This window comes from Lepeophtheirus salmonis, chromosome 2 (genome assembly GCF_016086655.4).
Source record: "Lepeophtheirus salmonis chromosome 2, UVic_Lsal_1.4, whole genome shotgun sequence".
NCBI classification, from domain to species: Eukaryota; Metazoa; Arthropoda; class Copepoda; order Siphonostomatoida; family Caligidae; genus Lepeophtheirus; species Lepeophtheirus salmonis.
In genome coordinates this window covers 31,980,201-32,000,013 of record NC_052132.2, presented here as the reverse complement: position 1 = coordinate 32,000,013, position 19,813 = coordinate 31,980,201, and positions in this window count along the sequence as shown.

The following is a 19,813-nucleotide window of genomic DNA, read 5'->3' as shown; positions in this document are numbered from 1 at the left end:
TTTAAATCCTTGTTGAACTCAGAGTAGGATTGAGGATCGACATTGAAGTAATTTTATCAAATTTCATTCTTTGTTTCCTTCTCCCCTCCCTCTCTTGTGACAGCTGATTGTAGTTGATCTCCTCCAAAACATTCCTCAAACATGTCTATTATACAGACAATTTTGATCAGTACGTATAATATACTTTTTGATCAGTTTTGCATGATTTACTGGACATTTGACTTAATTTAATTATATGGTATGAATGATTAGCCCATGATTGCAATAAATATTTTCATAATTATCATGTTTAGTGTTTAAATCGATGAGAAAAAAAGTATCTAAACTTCTCTTCGAAATGATTTAGTGGACATTTGACTTAATTTTATTATTGAGTATGTACAATTAGACCATAATTGCAATATATATATATATATTTTGTCATAATGATCATGTTTAGTGTTTAAATCGATGAGATAAAAAGTATCTAAACTTCTCGTCCAGATAAATGTTTACTTTTCTGAAAGACATAAAAATACAGATTGAAGTTATGGATTACTACCGTCGTAAGTACGAATTGGACTCCATCCCATTTGATTATTGATCTCATAATAATGATTTATATGTATTTTATATAATATATCCTAAAAATATTATTTGAATTTATTAGATAAAATAAATTCACTAATGTATTTTATATTCAATGAATAGATTCTGGTCTTTTTTTTACATTGAATATATTCTTAAATATTAGTTAAAAAGTGAATTTTTAAATATTAATAATGCAATGTTTGTCCGTTTGCTTAAGAAGAAGTCAATTTTGAGTTTCTGCTTAGTATTTTACTCTTAGAACTACGGCTTTAGAAATAACAATCTATTATTAAATAAAATATAAGGAAAGCTCTTATTAAAAGTATTTAAACATAAGTAAAAACAAAGGACTCAGAATTATAAGCCTGCAACAAATCCTCAAACATACGATGCAATTGTTCAATCCTGTTTTGTTTATATCAAGGGAAGGGTTTAGGTTGTTAAAAAGGAAGTGGCTCTTCAGGAATTAAATGATAATGATATCACCTGGAGAATGAAAGTTTAATCTTGTTCTTGTCCTCTCCTCAAAAAAAAAGTGAGCTAAACAATGCAACGGATCAGCTTCATTCAAGAAAATAACAAAACAAAATGGCAAATGAAATATAAAATGTAATTTTAAAACAAGAAAACTGAAAAATTGTGAGCACAAAAATTGATATCATAATATATATAAAATTTTTTGATTTAAAAAAAATATATACTCATTAAAACATTTCTAGAATATACAAATAAAATCGTCATTTTAAGTTAGACGACCCAAAAGATATCTATCTTTTATCATTTTAGTTAACAATTGTTGGTGCTTACATATACAGGGCAATCCAATAAAAAGTATCCCTTGGATTTTGTAATATCTAAACCCTTTATAATGATTACAAACAATTGTTAACTAAAATTTTAGGGGTTTTATAAAGGTATATTTGACATCTGGGATGAAAAAATCAGAACACCATCGACAAAAAAAAAATTGTATTACTCAACGTGCATTTGTTCACTCTGCATAAGAAAATCAGGGTTGTGAGTCTGAATGTAATACGGAACATCAATGATCAACTCGATCAAGGAGTCAGTAAATAATGTAATTAAGGTCATAGGGTGAAAATAAAGGTATTGATCTTTTGGGAGAGACGATTTCAATGAATATATCACTTGAATTAGTTTAAAATCACAAGAACTTCTTAACTCTATATACACATCTCTAAAAATCATTATATGTATATATACTTTTAATATATAGCTTTATAAATATTCACAAATGAAAGAGCTCATATCTCCCACCCCATAAACCTTCCACTCTAATCTTTTTTTTCAATGTGATATATTAGTTTTATGATGTTATGATGATTTTTTTATTTATCAAAATCAAAGAATATGATGCTACAAATATTTTGGTCAACCTTATTTTCTTTCACTAGAACTTTACAAATAAAAAATAAAAAATTAGTGGCATAGTTAAAACTATCGTATGATCATATAATATGTATTCCTCAGGTTTAAAGAACTATATTCCAAAACTTAAAAGTTTAAAAAAAAAGAAAAGTCTTTCAAACTTTTTTTGATCAAATTCCTTATGAAATGAAGCTCAGAATTAATAAATAGATTTCTGATAGGAGTATTTTTCCTCCCAAAATAGTTGATGCGACATTCTACATTTTAAATAAAACCGAAAACTTTACTGACACTTTTCCATGGGAATGAATAGTACAATCATAGGGTAGCTAATATTTGTAATGATATACCAGCATATGGGTTTATCAATTAATTGAAAATATTATGACAACTTTTTAGAAAAATTTAACTACGATTTGAAAAAAAAAAAATCCCGAATTTGTGCTAGGAAAAAGTTATTTTTTCTTCAAGACAATGAAGGGTGAACCCAATTGTAGTCTCCATCATGAAATTTCCTGAATTGGGCTGCATATTTCTCCCCCATCTACTCTATTATCCGGATTTATATTCAAGTGTCCATTAATTCTTTTTAAGCTTAAATTAATTGCTCGAAGGAAATACATTTGACTTCCAATATCAAGTCATTACAAATCTTATTCTTTGGAAGGGATAAAAAAAATGAAGAAAGGTTGAACAAGTTGTATAAATCTCAAACGAGACCATGTTTAAGAAATACAATCATTTATTCTCAAAACCCTGTGGTTCATTCAAAAAGATTGTTCTGCCACTCTACTTGTCTTACATAAACTTACTTTTAAATCTGCGCAGAATATCTTAAGAATGATAGACTACTTGATCTAAGAAATAACCATTTAAATGGTGCATAGCTAAAGCTCAACGCGTTATATTTAAAAAGAAAAACGATTAACAAAAAAAAAAGTTATTTAATCATAAGATGCTCGAAAGTATGTTTGTCTATAGAGATCGCATATTTGAGGGTGTACTTAGTATCTTAGAACTGCTTCACTACTTGATTTAAGTAATAATATTGTATTTAGGAGTATTTAGAGTTGAAGCACAGGTCATCATATTATTAAGGAAGAAGAAAGGGGTGTACACTGTACATCTTTATTTTATTTAAGCAAAGTTTGTTTGTTTGTTTGTCGACGTCTAATAACTCTGAGGAATGACGGGTACACACTCTAATTTTTAATAAAATGAAACTTAACAGCGTCCAAGTATGATTTTAGTTATTGAACTGTTTTTATATACATATGTATATAGTAGACTAAAAAATTTCCGACAAACTCTTCTCATGACGCATTCACATAATAATAATAATATTTAAAAAGAAGGGGGAAAAACTCATGTCATTAACAGATTCATTTTTATCATTGTATACTTTTTGATTATTATGATTACCAGTACATATATATGTACCTATTAGGAGAGAGAGAAAAAGATAGAGAAGGAAACGTTTATATAAAATTTCCTAATTTGAAAAAAAGAAACAAAAGAAGACGGAGAGAGATTCGTGATTACCTTGGATTTAAAGAGATAAACTTCAATTAAATATCAAAACAAAAAATATATAAAAAAACGCATGCTGTGAGGAGCAGAGAGAAAAACAAAAACCTACTCAGATAACACACACACACACACAACCAAGCAACCTAAATCCTTCTCACTAATAAATAAGGATGGGATGGGATATATCCAAGCTAGATGGCACAAGGATGAAGGTGCAAATGCTCAATGAAAATTTTCACTCTGGATTACTGTACTTTTGTTATACATACATCATATACTATGAAAAGTAAAGATAATTTTTGGGAGGAGAGAAGCTTAGCTGTCATCATGTTTCAATAAATCTATTAGCTACAAACAGATATAAGATATATACACACAAATCAGTATTTCGAAATTTTGATGAATTGGTCATTATGTCGAACTGAAGACAGTTACAGGCTCAATAAATCCGAGTTTTGACGACGATTATTAAACTCCAAACCCACGCACAAAACTAAAATACAGTCCGAACCGTGTACATAAAAGATTTTCGTCAAATGAAGAGAAAATAACCTTCTTGAACAATTATTTTGGAAACAAAAATACCATGTACTATTTAGACGGGTCCCAGAGATGGAAGCATCACTGGTAGATTTACAATGAGACTATGTATATAGAAAAATAAAATACAAAATTCAGAAAAAATGTATTGTGGCTTTGTTAGGTTGGGAACTTTTTAGATCAACCTCGTAGATGTCCTTTCCTCAAAAATGAATGAATCACGACTAAAAAAAATAAATTGTTCAAGTTGCAAAGAGTAAAGGATAAATACTAAGGATTTACAACTCTAGATATACATCTATGATAATTACGAGCACTCTTAGATAAATAAAGATTCAAATACTTTTACCCAGTACTACGAGTAATTAACCCAAAAGTACATTACATGTTGGGTAATAGATGCACACTTTGAACACTGATATTTCCGGTACACGCCCACAAGTATAAGTATTACTCGGACACATCCTTAATATTGGCCATAAAATATCCAATGTTAATAATTGAATACCAATTACTACTGTTAAGAAGATCTAATTTCACAATAGCAGCAAACTATTTTCGTATCCTGGACGGCAATAATTTTTTTTACTACATCAATGAAAGGTGCACAATCGTTGTTTATTTAATGGTGGGCAGTTTGATTACACAGCCAAGAAAGGTTCTGCAGCTAAGAAATTCAAAATAATTAAAGAACATTAGTTGCTTATGTTGTTTAATAGCTAGTTTCCAGTTTATTACTATAGTCAATTGCAGTAACGCCACTTTACGGAAAGGGATTTTTAAAATAATCATATCCCATTCAGTTGTTAAATTGAGGTAATTTCCCCCCCAAAAAAATTGATAAAATAATATTTTGTACAGGTTGTTTTAATGTTTGAGCCGTTTTTCTAAGACCAATAACATGGAGGCAACTTTTTTAAATCCCATATTAAGTATTGATATACAAATACTTTACATCTATGACTAGTTACACATTGCATAAATCCATTAGAACATAAAAATTGAGATAAGCAAAAATACATACATAATATATATATTTGAGATGGGGGAAGGAATTTTTCTCTCTAATAGATTTAGGAATGTTTCTGTCTCTTCTAATCCTTTAATAGGAGTAATAAATAATATACTTGACCCATTAGAATGATGAACCGTGTCGCAGTTTTATATATGTATGCAATGCGATCATAAATTTTGAAGACAAAGACAGCCGTTTTTATAATTAATAATAAGTAATTCGTACCCTTAATGACAATCAAATGGGCTTATCATTACTATTTTTGTGTGTCTGCCTTAAGATTTAATCGATCAAAAAGAGCATTTTTGCCTATTAATGGTTTTGGAGGAACGCCAATCAGTTTGTAATATCTGGAGGTTGCATTTTTTGCTTATAGGTAGATACATGAAGGATCGCGGAATTGGCAATCCATCTCATACTCGAACAAAACAACTCTTACTTTCATTATACCCTAATACTTTAATGTATAAGAAGGGTCATTCATGATATGATGAAGGATCTCTCTGTGAATTATATATACTTATAAACTAAGTTAGAGCAACTCCTCCTTCCATTTTCCTATTAGTAGACTACAATGCATTGAAGCCGATGCAAAAAATTGTACAATAAGATTTTTTGTTTTTTGCTTCTCTTGACTCATTTGATGGATTGGAGGCTCAAAGAAGAAGAGGAGAGAACCTTGCAATGCACTAAAACAAAACACCAACAAACATCCGTCTGATATTACGTATTATTATGATTATTACATACAGCATGAAGAAGAAAAGAAGGTATGTACGAAGTCTACAACAGCACATCACTAATCCAAGATCCATCACCAAACTGAGGAGCACCATGCTCAACATCACTAAAAAGAAAAAGAAAAGTTATGATGGATTAATATAAATATCTTTTCTGGGAAAAGATATCATAATTGCATCGAAGGAAGAAAAAAAAAATGTTATTATTATTTTTGCATCAATATTTTTTTTTTTTTCAAAAAAATTTACACTTCATGTTTTTTTGCATTTAATAACCATCACATACCTTTAGGTGTGGTCAATTTTTACTGAAATGAGGTGGTTGATCAAAACAAGGTACTTCTACATTGATGCTTACCTAAAAATGGCCAGATCATGTGTTTTCAACCACATTTTTTGATGAAGGTAATTTTTGAAATAAAAGCCACTCAGTCAATGTCAAATGCTTATGATACTCCTAAATAAAGGAAGGTTTATTTTTGCAGAGGGTTATGGCAAATTCAATTAGAAGTGACTAGATTTATCTTTTGTTTAATCACTCAGTTTCTGCCTGGGATAGGTGATGAAGACGAGGGTACTATAAGTGTAGAGTTGTACATTCTAAGAATTATGTCCCATTTGGAATTTGGGGTGGTTTGACAATCTGAATATACAATATTAATTACTGCAGGCAATGCCGAGTACTAACTCGTGTAATAACTAACAACTCCCACTAGGAAATTATAACTACGAGTAATTACAATTACTTTGTTTTAATATTTAAATGACTAGTGATGTAAATGATGTAAATTTTTGAGCTGGGCCATTTTTTTGGAATAGCTAATCTGCTCTATCTATAGCTGAAGAAAGAATTTTTCTTTTCCTTAGCTGTTTTATTAACTACGGATTGGTTAATTTCCTTTCCTATGTAGATTAAAAGCCTGATTAAACATTCGTGTGTAATTCTAAAAGACCGTGAGTAACCTTGAGCTTTTATTGTGAAGTTATACGTCCATTTTGGATTCAGAGTAGAATTGAGGATTGACATCTGAGTCATTCTTGCTAAATTCATTTGTTTATTTCCTTTTCCCCCTCCTCCCTCGTCACAGCTGATTGTATTTGATCTAATTAAACATCATGACTGCTAAGCTTTTTAAATGCTTAGCGTTGTCATGTTGATGCACAGTTTCGGTTTTTTTAACATGCCCTTAATAGACACAATTTTTGTGACTATTTACGATGACCTTAATCATTTTTTGTGTTATATTTACAGAGTCGCAATGAATTTTACACACTAAAATTATCATGATTTCAACAACTCTTCATCCGCATAATATGTAGCTAAATCACTCATGAAAAAACAAAACAAAAAAACATCTTCAACCTTTTCTCTCTCTCTCTAGCTCTATCACACAAATCAAACGTATTTTTACACTCTTTTGAAACAGACATATTTTTAGCGTATATATGTACATAAATGTACATATATATATATATATAAATGAAAAACGACGTCATAAATAATATAACTTTAGTTCATTATAAACAAAATAAAAAAAAATCATGCTTTTTGACTGTTCGTTCCTCTACCAAGTAGTGCAACCACATTGAATGAACGGTCCTCCCTTTTTCAGTATCGACCTCAAAGAAGAAGAAGAGAAGAAGAAGGAATTTATGACGAAAATACACGAAACGGGTGTGTAGCTCGTACATAAAAAAATATAAATACATACGTATAAAGGGAAAAGAACAAAAAAAAAAAAACAACATAAACTGAATGAATAAATTGATCAAAATTTATTTATGATATTTATTTTTTTTTGTCAAAAAGAGAGGAAGAGGAGAGGAATAAAAAAGAAAAGAATTGGAAAATACATATTGTAACATATATAAAATAATAACTAGGGTTTCTTATTTCCCCAGGAAAGTAATTTTTGAAATTACAGTTCCCCTCTAAATAACAGGATCCTATTACATATTAATTAAAAAATACACTAAAATTTAAGGCTTTCTATTTATAATGGCGAATGTGTAATAATTAGTAGTTTGTTTACATACTCAAGAAAAGTAGCAAAATCTTTCGTTTATTATTGACTATTAGTAGTTTGTAAGTTAATTTATTTATTACAACAACTTCATACATCTGCGCCATCTTACGGTTACTCATGTTTTTTTGTTTATTCATATGCAATTTTCATTATTACGACTAATAGATGGCAAGCTTTTTTTTTTTTTTTTTTTTAAATGTTCCTTTAATTTGTTAGATGGAGTTGCACTTATTAATTATAAGTAAACGTTATAGTATTACAATTACTCTATCTAACTGAGGAATATTTTGGTGAAATCCATATACATATAGTATATTTCTTTCTATAGGAATCACTGGGGCGTGAACGTACACACATCAAGTTGGAAAGTTTATTTTTTTAAAGACAGTGGTGCTCACTTTTTTGAATTCCTTAACCGATTTAACAAGCAACAAAACAACCTAAATATTAGGTGAGTAACAAGCTAAAAGAGAAACAGAGCCTAAGGGATAAAACGCTCGAGATAAATTATTTTTTGCATGTTTTTCACACATGCTCTTGGTCACAGAACGAATTAAATTCGTACAAAGAATACTACAATATAGCTATCTTGGAGCTATGGACTATTATTATTCTATGTGGATGTCATAAGGGATTTATTCAATAAAAGTAAGCATTTAAGATAAAGTTTAAATCTTATGTTACACATACGGGACAAAAAAAAAAGTACGTGCTATACGCGGTACAACAATATATTTTTTATCCTTTTCTTCTAAGAAATACTCATTTTAAGGGGGGAAAAACAAAGTGTTAACTCTTGAAATAATTTTTATTAATTTTGGTGTTTTTTATTGTACTTTTTTATTATTTCTAAGGTAGGAGTTCAAATTTTGTGCGAAAATAATTGTAAAATTTACTACTTCCACGACCTTGCACAATCTGTAAGCCAGTGTTTATGCCATCTAATTAATATTTCATTAGAAAATATCCTAATACACTATATTCTAAAAAAGAATCAAAAATATGAAATAATTTAAAAAAAAAAAAAGCAATTTAGGGGAGAACAGTATTATTAAAATTATGTAATATATTTAATATACCAAAGTTTGTCTGTCTTCAGCACATTTTTGAACGTGCAAGAAATACTTAGACTACTTCATATAAAAAATAAAAATGAAGCAGCGAGCGTGTCTTACGCTCACCAAATTGAATTCTACAAAAAAAAAAAAAAAAATTGTCAATTACACGTTAAAAGGGTTTACATATCTTAACAAAAGACAAAAGTTTCAAAACTATTATTTAAAAAGTAGCACTTTTATTTTTTACAATTTGGAATATTTTTTTGGGAATTCTATAATAAATATCTTTCAAATAATATAAATTTATAATTAAATTTTTTATTATTTAAATTTGTGTATAATCTTTCATAGAATTTAGGTAACAAAAGTGTGTTTTAAATAATTTAACAAGCTTTTAGTGAACATGCCCTTTATAAAACGGTTCTTCAATTAGTTAAAATAGAAAACCCAAAATAAAATATAGTCAATTAAATTTGTTTTATTCTAGGGTTTTTAGTTTTCTATAAACCTTTGAACGATAATAATAATTACCTTATATCTATTTATTATTATTTTTTAAAACTATCTATCATTTTTGTATTCGTAAATATAAAACTAAAACGCAAAAAATACTTTTATGAATATAAAAAATTGAAAAATAAAAACTTTCCTTAAAAGTATACTTAACATTATCCGTTTTGGGTGCTGTTCTATTTTTTTTGTATTTTTTAGAGTTATTGTTAAAAAAACAACATTTTTTATGTTGATAAATATATCAATGATTTATTTATTACCCGATACGAATTTTAGAAATAAAATTAGTACGCATCCGTTTTTTATGAGGCTGTATGTATTATAAGGAATACAATCAGATAGAATTTAATTTTGTAGTCACTGTTACATGCCTCAATCCTCACTTTGAAAAATAAATAAATCCAACAAATCAATATGACAAAACAACAATCTTTAAGCAAAACAGTCAATTAAATTTCGATTAAAAATTGATAAATATACGAATAAATCCGACTTAAAGCATTATCAAGATAAAATAAAAGGATTGAATATAATTAAACTTATTTGCTTGAATAACATACTGAAAAGTATTGGCGTTAAAATGTAGTTTTAAAGGAATAAAATTCTTTTTTATTCATCTTGGGATGTGTAATATCCCCGTTAATATATAACTGCGAGTAATTTTGGTTACATTCGCTAGTGTGGTAATAAAGATTGGAACAGTTAAAAACCACTACTGTTAACATTAATCAATACAGCTCATTCGTTATATTTCTTTTTTAATTATCAAAAATGAATATTTTTGGAATATGTTCTATTCCAACCGTTCGTAAAAAACTTATGAATATTTTCTACCATTTGGCGTTTTTATTTTCTCTCTTTCTCTCTCTCGTCTTTTTTTAATTAGGATTCATTCTAATAAATACGAACATATAAATATATATACACAAATATGTACTCAACTAAAGAGAATATGAGAGACGTCTAATTCAATAAATCACTCTTTCACACAAAGATTCTTTTTTTTTTTTTACTAACAGAAGCTTCTTCATCCATTTATTTTCTTATTTATATATTTTATGTAGAAGAAGAGGCCACAAATCATTGAAGACTGCGATAAAAGCTGTCAGACGAGCTTCCAGCCATCACTCACATCAACCTATCATAAATCAGGACTGTCGAGAAGAAGATTTTCCCTTTTTCTTCTTGCTGAAAATATATTGTACTTAATCTACGCCGTTTTTCTTCTACAATGTTTGTATATATTGTTGTGTTCTGTACAAGTTGGGAGCTGTATGTATATATATTAATGCTTTATTTAACTAGTATAACACGAATAGTCATTCTATAGAAATTCAAATTGTTAATGATAGCTAAACCTTTTAGAATTTTATCGTATTTTTTACTAGGCACTTTAATTTCCTAATCCACCTATTTATTATTTACTAGTAGAGCTAGTGAGTGATATTCTTCTTAAAAGTCAAATGTGTACATTAATAATTTATCATACATCTAGTAAAATTGTTGCAATTGGATTATCCTCCTCACAAGTAGTATATTTTCTTTTATAGTACAAGTTACATGCATAGGTAGGTGTATAAATCCGACTTATTTTTTAGGCTTTTTTTAGTTGTGGGCAGCCAAATAGTGTTTTTAGTATTCTTTAATTCTTGAAAAGATAATATCCAAGTATAAATTGTAACCAGGACGTGCGCGGTCATAAATAGTGAAATCGTGTGTATTTTTTGGCAGGCCCGTTCTCTGTTTTTTTTTATTTTTTGGAATTGGTAATGTGAAGAAATAACTTTCATTTCCATAGCCGGTGTCATTATTATTTAACTCCTGAGTAGTGAACTTCTATTCATACAATATTTTACTTTTTTTTTAATACCTAATGGATCATTCTTGTACCAATAAAAGACGGTGTAAAAGGCTTGAAGATTTGTTTCTGAGTTATAATTCGTAGTCCTTTTTAGATTCAGTGTAGAGTTGAGAATCAACTGTGAGTAATTTTTGTCTATGCCCTTGATTTTTTCTTTCTCCTCCACTTCCCTTGTCAAAGCAGATTGTAGATAACCTAATGAAACGGCCTGGCAACTAAGCCGCTCTTTTCTCAAAAACATTTTTCAAGTTGACAGGGTTACCATGTTGGTTTTAATTCTATTTTTCTTAACATGTCTTTAATATCCTGAAAATTTTTATCACTAATCATTAATGCCAAAGAGTAATTGTGAGGAGGTACCAATGTAATTCCTTGTTGGACTCAGAGTAGAATGATGTCACGCAACCTTTCTTCTAAGTTTTTGTCAAAAGAACATGATTTAGCAAGAGACGTTAGAGCTTCAGCAAAATCTGCAATAGCAACTAGTTAGCCTTGTTTTCGGTTATAAAATTTAAATCTTTCATAAATTATTCTATTTGAAGGTTTATAATGATTAGGTAATGTTTTAACAATCTCTTCGAAAGAGGCTTGACTGGGATCCTGGGAGACAATAGGTATCTACAAAGAGAATATAAACAACCCCTAGCCATAACAAAAAAAAGAAGAAACGTATGACTCTTCTTTGATATTATTTGCCACAAAAAATAAATGGACTCTATCTACTTAATCCTCAAATAATTACTCATTCTCACCAAAATGTTTTTGTGACCGATGCAGGACATTTTATCTACAATTAATAACAAAATAATGGGAAATTAATTTTTAACTTTAAAAAAATTAATATAATACGATTTTCCCAATGGTAGTAGTAAGTTGGATTTGTAATTCTTCGTCGCACCTAAAATATCTTGATAATTAAGGAAGATGTGCGCGTCTGTGTAGATAGGTAAACAAATATATTCTGCATTTAAGAAAAGGAAATATGAAATAAAGATGACAATAATTATACATATATCTACAGTTTGACAATAATGATACCTAAAATATAACAAAAAACAGAGTAATTCCTTTGTACGTCCTTACTTGATACGGAGTGGGACTTGCGTTTATTTCCTTCATCCCAAGCTTCTTGCAGCTAATCCAAAAGCGTCTGCATGGAGAGGAGAAGGGTCTATTTTTTGATCTCTTTTAATTACAAAATATTTCCCCGATTTGATATTTGGATCCAATCGGATATTTTAACATATGATGAGGTAGACCAGTACTCTTGAAGCATTTATTTTGTTTTATCACCCCTGACTTTTTCTGTTTTAGTAAACTGATAACATAAGAATACATTTTTTTTAAACCTACAAATATATATTCATTAGTACCTTTACAATGACAAGATGTATATAGCTATAGGTACAAAACAAATTTTATTAATTGATGTTCCTGCTCTCTTTGTTATTGCAATCTTAATAGACTTGTTTACATCCCAATGCTGTTATCATTATTTTTTTAAATTCTTGAAGAGAGAACAAATAGAATAAAGTAATCACTGCTTATAAAATAAAATAAATTTCCGTTGGTTGTCATTTTTAGTCAGATGCTGAGACACAAAATCAAGTAGTCCTTTGTGAAATTTTCAAAATTATTTGACCCGAACTACCTTTTAAATTAATTATGCTAGAGTGCTATTATTGATTTCATCGGATCTCTCTTTATTCAAGAATTCAAAAACCAACTCTAAGACTGTTTATGGAAGATTAAATGGTTCAGATCGTTTTTACTTCATAAATTCATACAAATACTAATATTGAGATGAAAGTGTTAAAATAGGATAAAATGTCAGAATTATCAACAGTTTCAAAATGTACTGCACAACCTAATACAGTTTAGAAATTCTAATTTTCCCCGCCCCAGAAAGTGACAATTCTTCATAAAAGTGTAGCACATATAAAAATGAACAGCTATGCCAGATAATAAAAACTCCGTATATTGAAACGATCTTCTTATGCTAAAACCATAACTTGACTGTAAAATTAATATTAAAACATTTGGAGGTAAAATGGTTACTCCATGGGCTCAATTATCACCCATGGAGTTCATTTTCAAAATTAAAATGCTATGAAATAAAACCAAAATAATTGTCAGTATGTATTCCTTCCGGATCTTGATGAGGTCCAAAGTTTGTTTCAATTGCAATGTATGCCTCTATCAGAAGCAATAAATATATTTTACTTTTAGAATATGTAAGATATAATTAATGTATCGGTCATGAACCTTGAATTGGGTATACCTTAGAAATTTTTCGAATTGATAGTTTGATAATTTATTATCCAAAGTTTGGAGCTTTTTTTCTTCATACTAAGGTTCAAAATCTTCATCCATTCACCATGTATTTTATTATTTGAGAGCTTTAAAATTAAATAAACTGACCAGAGACTCAATATTTAGTTTTAAAAAACAAGAAAGAATAAATCGTTACCGATCCCATGCAGATAAAAGTTACTTTACTTGATATATCAGCCTATGTCTAGTCCTCATGTATGTATGAATGTCAACTTGCCCCCCCTCCCCCACCTCTCCCCCTCCTTTAAGTAGTAATAAGGAAAAAGAGGAATATACATATGTATGAAAAGAAATGAAGAAATGAGAACACTTAGACTTATTTACAATTCCTGAAGAAATCTTTAAAAAAAAGACTAATGAGTTTTTTTTTCCTCTCCTTTTTTTAAAAAGATTTTCTTTCTTTCTTTATTTTAAAAGTAATTTTTGCCATAAAAATATTTCATTTTCACTTTTTTTTTTCTCTTCTTACTAGCTCAAAAATAAAATAAGTAGGAATAGTCATAAAGAGAGTGAAATATGTACTCGAAAAATAAAAAAAATAAAAATACTATTACTAGAAGTAAAGCAGCAAGTAACTGACTCTGATAGAAGTACATAGTAGCGTTCGTTGTCTTCCCCTTTCATTTCATCTTGCATCTGCCAGTCATAAATCCATTCCATTTCATTCCCTCGTCTTTTTTTTCCTCTCTACCTCAAACACAGAAAACCTTTATTTTTGAAAAAGTAACAAAGCTATAACAACGATCCAATGGAAAGATAGAAACAGAGATGAAAATCCTGTGTAGAATGGGCATGTTAAAAAAAGAAACCGAAAATCCCTACTATGGTAACCCTAATAATTTCGAGGAATGCCTTGGATGAGATCAGCTGTGACAGGGAAGGAGGGTGGACATTGGCTAGAATATTGATCACCAGTTCTACCCTAAGGACTAACAAATATAACCCCTTAATAGATCTTCAGGGTTGCACTCCGCTTTTTATGCGCACACCCAATTGTTTAATCAGATTTTGAATGGAATTTAATCTATTTAGGAAAGGAAGTTCCCTAATCAGGAATGAAATGATAACGACAGCTGTAAAATAGATAGAAAATCCTTCTAAAGATGACCATTTCCGGAAAAAAGGCCATCTAAAAAAATCACAGGATTTACTTAACTGGCTGCAGTTGAAATATCTTCATAATCAACATCTTGCCTGATTTTAGAGATAGTCACGCCGGATTTTTTATCCACTCTCAACCTTGACTCTCAAAAGGGAAATGAAAAAAAACCCAAAAAAACATATGGTAGCTAACCATCTGTATTTTCCATGTTGGCAACTCTGAATCATAATTCATATGTTAGTTATTATTTATTATATAAAAGCTGTGCTTGCTATGTAGACCATCATTTTGGCGTGCTCTTGTGCTCTCTTGGGAAAATATGGCTAATTAGGCAGCTATTTTTGTTTTGTTTTTGTTTTGTTAGAAAGCTTGTTTAAACTTGCACCAGCTGTAAAAAATGGAATAAATTGACGAATTCATTGTACCCACTATTTTTGGAAAATCCACACCAGGCGCTCCATCATAACTATTGCTCGCACTCTGAAACTCAGTGAGACATTCGTTAGCAAGGTTAGAAGTGCAATTAAGGCCTCTAAATGTCAGGGAGAAGAAGTTCCCATGTCATATTATTTGGGGTGATAGCTTCCAATGGCCAGGTCATACATCATCATGTGTTTCCTAAAGGCATCCAGGTAAACATTAACGCCCTTCTGGACGTACTAAAGACCAAAGTGAAGTGTTTAGCAGGGAACTGGGGCATCTTACAGGCCTTAAATATGGAAAGATGCCCAGTTTTGCTAAACATTGAAAAAAAGTATCAAAAGCTTCAATACAATTTTGACGTCATCTCGCTGTACTTTTGATTTTTTTTGCATAGGATAATTATCAGAGGAATGTCTGACTATGAAATGCCACAAATTTTGAACAAAACTATTTATTTATTTCGTTTAATAATCAAATTCTCATGTCCTTTTTTAGGGTCTCTGGTAAATGATTTTGGTAAAAAGGATGCGTACAAAATCGTTGGAGTAATATTGCTAACAAGTAAAATCATGGTGTACATTATCACGGCTATAATTTTTTTTATACTCTCAACCTTGAGTAGCTAAAAGGAAAATAAAAATTTAAGAAAATGGTTACTAGCATTTATATTTTTGTTCTTGTCAACTGTTATTTATTATTTAGATAATGGTTATTAATTCTTAAAACATTAAATTGATAATTTTATCAAAATAAGTTTCTATGACCGAGTAAGAAACAACAGAAATTCTTAATGAAGGCCCTTAATTGCTATTAATAAATATAAGAATCCAAACCCTATAGTATACATTTTTGAGGTCATAATGGGTAGAGTCAACTGCTTTAAATCATATTATCATCAATTATCAAAATTAATGAAACCCGTTGAAAGGAAAATACACTACAACTTTGTTTACTTAAAAAGACAAGCTGTGATTGGGGTTTGATCATTGATAGGTATAGATAGTTTTAGCGTGGCGGTATAGTGTAAGATCACGTCAGCTGTTATATGATATATTATAATTATATATTTTTAAAAAGGGAAAAGAAAGAAGGAAGAAAAAACACAACAACAACAGAGACATAGAATTTTAAAGCATAAATGCCCCAACAATCGCTGATTGTATCTTAATTCGATAACTACTTCCTCAGTAAAAACTTCCTTGCTCTTGAGAAATTTTGAAATGTCATTTTCTTTGTCGTAAAAATAAGTTTTTGATATTTTTTGGACATTTCTTTTTGCAAATATATTTGGAATTTTGACAATTCTTTAACCTTATTATCAATACGTACAAATGCACGTATTTCTAACGTTGCCCCCATTATAATACGCTAAATTCTGGATATACACAATTTAAATTATTCTACCTACGACAACCTGAGCGGCATTACTCTTTTGGCTGTAGCAAATATATCTTCTCATGGTCTAGTCTTAGCGTTAGTGGAGCTAAAGGCAAATACAAAATACATATCCCTTTTAGGGCGATAACTATTGTTTGGGATTGGTTTGTGACTAGCTCATGTTTTGGTGACATTTTATATATATATATATATATAAATAGCAATATAACCTTCTTTTTTTTTTTTAGTTGAAATACAAAAGGTTTTAGATATTGCCACATATTTTATATTCTTACTTTGGTCCGAATAAATTTAACATTTATAAATTTAACAGAGGTTTACGTATAAAAAGAAATACACTGGTGGTACTCTATTCAATATTTTGAACGTTGATTGGTTTAATTGAAATAAGCTCTTGTTAAGTTGATGTGAATAATTTCCAAGAAAAATTATTTAAATATTAAATCCAAAATTGGAAAGAATTGGGAATCTACTACCCATTGATTTGAGCCTTTTGTCCTTTTAGTCTTTTTTTAAGGAAACGTTACAAGATAGGACAAAAATATGTTATTTCAATTGGTAAAAAATATTTCTCACCATTATGTAGCTTGTCAACACAAAAACAAACTAGAATGATTTTTCTCCCATTTGAGTGTGGATTACATTTTGTCAATTTCTAACAATAAATTATTCTTATTAAAATCTAAGATTGTGTTGCAAATTGCACTTAAATAAGAAAAAAGTTATTGTCAAAGTAAAAAAAGGAAAAATTGATAGTTTATATTGGAGCCAAATTTAGACTTATAAATCAAATAAAGCTTTTAAATTGTAGCTAAAAATCTGGGGTATTTAATTTATTCTACAAATTTAAATACAAAGACAATAATTGTCCCAAATATGCCTTTGAAATATTGGACTGTATGTATATAAGAATTTTTAAAAAAAATGGGATTTTCTACTTTTATTTTTGAATAATATATTTTTATTTGATTATGCAAGACTATACATTTGTTATTAAATCTACATCCTAAATAATATTAGTTTATAAATGGTATTTTGTGCTTATATCATTTAACATGCAGTCTTATTATTTCTACAGAACGTATTATTATAATTTAATAAATACTAGTTACCCTATTGATATGTAGGGTTAACTATATATATTATATCATCCAATTGATGTTACTTATAAAAAGGATATTTAATGGGATGAATTATATTTAAAAAAATCAGTAGACACATATTTTAAAATCAAATATACATATATTCTCCTTGTGTTGGTTTTTGCTCAAGATTGTTTGGATATTGATGAACCACATACAGAATGGGGCCCAAAAAAATTGATTACGAGGATTTAATGACGATTTTATCCACGTTATTTTTAACTACAAGATTTAGTTATGCAACCAAAGGAAAGCTGAACTAAAAATAAACAAGTTTTGGTTTTATCTCATGTCTCTATGCGTAAAAGTGTATGTAGGAGCTAGAATAAAAAAAGTAAGGAATGTACGATAATCCTTCTTCTTTGTATCAGTATTAAGAAGACGGCAGACACTGTTGGCATTTTCTCAAGGTCTACTCACAGCATCAAGAAGTATATTTCAGCCCAATACAGCCAAGAAGAACCAAAACTTTTGGATTAACAATATAGCCGACGTCTGGCCTGTCTCCATGTGGCCTTCCTCCAGAATGACCTCAAATCCTGGAATTTACAATTTGGGGTGTCTAGAAAAACAATGTCTGTTAAACCTTCAATATAAATTTCTAATAACTCCGAATTGCCATCATGAAAGTGTGGTATGCTATGGACTTAGCCTTCATCCTCAAAAGCTGCCAATCTCTTCACCAGTGTGTCGTGGCTGTTAATGGTTGTGAAGGGGGGCAGGGGTGGGGAGGGTACACTGAATAATGAATATAAATATATCAGAAAAATTGTTTTGAGTTGTCTCTTCTTGATTCCATAAAATTCACATTTTTCGTAATTTAGTTATACGCCTGCAAGTTTTGGGTCCCCACTTAGTATTTATACATACGAAATTGCGTATTTTACATATTTAAACGTAGGATTTTGGACCCATACCCTCAAAGTTTCCAATGGTTGGCCAAACTCCTCAAATGGACGACCAATTACCTAGTAACAATGTGCCTTGATCGTCTTTTTCCGAATATATTTTGTACGTCCCATTTACAATCTCTCTCTCTGTTTCTCTCTTCTTCTCATTATTTATGTCTTTATTTTATATTGCATTATGGGTATTTTATGGGCTCTATAACTTATATTAATTTATTTTCCATGGATTTATGGAAAATGTTCCTTCTCCTATACTACATATATATATCTAAAGTATACTATGTATAAATAAACAAGCAAAAATATAAAAACGACAGGAGAAAAAAGTGACCGATTTTTGATTCTATGTTGTATTTCGTTATTTATTTATGATTTTCTTCTTTAAAAAATCAATAATATGTATGTATATACATATTGCACAAAAGTATGTATACATATATATCATGTTTAAATACGTATCATGCACTTTCTTGGCTCATCAACTATGTACTTTTTTTTTGCTTTATTTTACAAGGTGGACAAACAAGCATGTTTTTGTCAATAAATGGGTAAAAATAAAACTACTTAAAATATTGAAAATCTTTTATAGTTAGAGTTATAAAAAATAAGACCTAGAACGCGAAAAAACTGATATGTAATTGAAACCCGAATATGATTTTTTATTTTTAAGGCTGTCAAGGGGGTAAAAAGATTATATTTAATCTTTTTTTGGGGGTGGAAGGGGAGAGAGCCCTAAAAATTATGAACATCGCTATATAATCAACCATTTTTACAATGGTTTATTGTATATATATACTAATATAGAGGACCGCGTCGTAGATCTGAAAAGAATCAAAGAATGAAGGTAGAAGAAAAAAATAAACTGAGAGAGAGGAATTTAGAAATAGACAGAGGGAGAAGAGAAGAGTCAGAGAAACGAGAAAGAGATATATCCAGGGAAGGAAAGGAAAGTTTCATTTCCGTCAAAAGAAGCCTCTTAAGAACTTTGGGTGCCCAAAAAAATACCATAAGAACATACTTGATTATTTTATACGTATACAAGCTAAATTTCATATCGATTTGTTCGACCATTATGACAGCCAATAAACACTTAAAAAATATATTTATGATACTATAAATAAATTGAGGGCCTTTGTAAACTTATAAGGGCCTCAAGCCCCCCCCCCATAAAAAGGGGCTACTGCCGCCCCTGGCTATCATCACTATTATTAAATTCTTGAAAAGGGCAAATCTAAATACGAGTATAAGGTAAGGCGTGTGCTT